The 2312-nt window shown below is 35.2% G+C and overlaps 1 protein-coding gene across 1 annotated transcript in view; it reads right to left on the reverse strand.

Annotated features, from left to right (window-relative positions):
- Positions 1–2312, reverse strand: part of LOC107589193 (synaptotagmin-9-like) — a 44219-nt gene that overhangs the window by 11810 nt on the left and 30097 nt on the right. The gene's annotated exons all lie outside the window — the stretch shown is intronic.

A 2312-nucleotide genomic window follows, 5' to 3' on the forward strand; every position in this document is an offset into this window, starting at 1 on the left:
AGCCGATGGTTGTAAAAACCGCCGGGATTTAAATTCCCGAAGAAATGGGGAAAACCTTTCCCAGGTGAGAATGTGAGAGATGGGCGGAACCATAGATATGTAAGGACGGTGTAATTCAACTTTGGCAAAGACACTGCTATTGAAGAACAATGCAGTGCCAATCGTATTTGGCCCTACTGCAAACCTGCCAGTAAACACTGCAACTCATTACACATGCAACGAAAGCCTGTTCAATTTAAAAGGTCAGAAAGAGGGTAGAAAACAGTCACGTACAGCTAAATTACAACTGTTTTTGGTGCAAGAAATATTATAAATGGACAAAGGAAAAACATCACAAACAGCCCATTTAAGAAATAAAACAATTACAGTTGTCTGACATGTACAGTAAGCACTCAATACAAATTTATGGGAACAGAGAAGTGTTTCACCTCAATGGAATCCTGTTTTAGCACTTTGCTATCCACTTCTAACAGCGAGCAGAAACCTGCTGTCTAATTATCACTTCTGAAAATAGCCACAATTTGCACTTTTTTTTTTTTTAAATTAGAGATGTTCGTATAACAAACTAAAATGCAATTAATAATTAACATCTCATCATAATGAGCCTCAGTGTATTGGGAGCCAACAAAGCATAAACTATCACTTTAATGGTGATCTTGTCACACTCTCACCACTCAAATTTATGATAATGACTAATCTTTATCATAAAATGAGCAAAAGAGACTTTTCAAAATCTGTAAAAAAAAAACAAACAAAAAAAAACTTAATTTTGAACTTTTGGCCAGCAGTATGTATGTGTACATATTTGATATATTATACATTTTGAATGGTCAATTCAATAATAAAAAAAATGTAAATGGAAAAAGATGGACTATATAGACCAGGGGTCCTCAACTCTAGACCTTGAGATCCACTTTCCTGCAGAGATTAGCTCTAACCTGGATTAAACACCTACCTGCAACTTTGTAGTGATCCTGAAGACCTTGATTAGCTTGTTCAGGTGTGTTTATTTTAGGGTTGGAGCTAAACTCTACAGGAAAGTGGATCTCGAGGTCCAGAGTTGAGACTAACAGCCTATGCTAACCAGCTTAACTAACTGCTTGGACAAGCCCTCTGGAGCAAACCAGGGTTAAATGCATTACCCCAGAGCACAAACGCGATGTAACCAATGTGATCTAGGTAACAATGTAGTCAGTGGGTCATCAGCGATCAACCGTTATGCATGCAGCTCTGTGGTTCATCTCAGTGCGTTAATGCAATGACACAACAGGATGGAAGAGAAGACGACGACCATACATTAGTAATGAATCAAAGTGTGTGCTGAACCCAAATGGGCCTTTAATGCACATGGCAGCCAAGCACTGGCTGATCCCATGGCTGCCAGAACTTTCACATGCTGTCAATTATTAACTGATCTATGTTAATGGACACACTCTGCACTGGGATCAGATGGGTGTGTAGTGTTGCTGAGAGCATGTAAAAACTTTTATCATTACTTAGCCTCTCAATACCTTTCCCCCCCCACCCCACACACACACAGATATTAGAGCTCGAAGTTGCACGAGGCCCATCAGTTGGCATAAAAGGAAAAACTTGGTCTTGCACTGTAAAGTATTACATATTTACTGTTCAAAAGTTCGGGGACTTTTTTTTTTCTTTTATTTTTTTTTAAATACGAAAATGTATTAGGCAAGGATGTATTAAAATGATCAAAAGTCACAGTTAATATATGCTGTTCGTCTGAATTTTCTATTCATCAAAGAGTCCTGAAAAAAAGTATCACTTTTCCACTAAAAATTAAGTAGCACAACTGTTTTCAACATTTATTATAAGAAATGCTTCTTTAGCACCAAAACAGCATATTAAAAGAATTTCTGAAAAATCATGTAAGACTGAAGACTGAAAATTCAGCTTTGCATCACAGGAATAAATTACCATTTAAAATTTATTAAATTAGAAAAGTTATTTTAAATGTTAATAATATTTCCCAACATTACTGTAATTACCATTTCAAATGAATGCAGCCTCTGTGCGTATGAGATTTTGATCTCAAAAACAAATTCTTAGCGACCCCAACATTTTGTTTATAAATGTAAACAAACATCCTTAAAATAAGATACATTAAGATTAAGAATTGTTTTCAGACAATGTATAGCTGACATTTGCACATATTTTTTCCCCGTTTTAAATCTAATTAAACAAAATAGCAAATAAAAAGCAAATCAATAATTATTTAAGTTTATACTTTAAAAAAACAAAAAAAACTAAACAACAACAAAAAGTAAGTAAAGACAATGTACCAGTGGGTAAAG

This window comes from Sinocyclocheilus grahami, unplaced genomic scaffold (genome assembly GCF_001515645.1).
Source record: "Sinocyclocheilus grahami isolate Dianchi unplaced genomic scaffold, SAMN03320097.WGS_v1.1 scaffold113.1, whole genome shotgun sequence".
Lineage (NCBI taxonomy): Eukaryota > Metazoa > Chordata > Actinopteri > Cypriniformes > Cyprinidae > Sinocyclocheilus > Sinocyclocheilus grahami.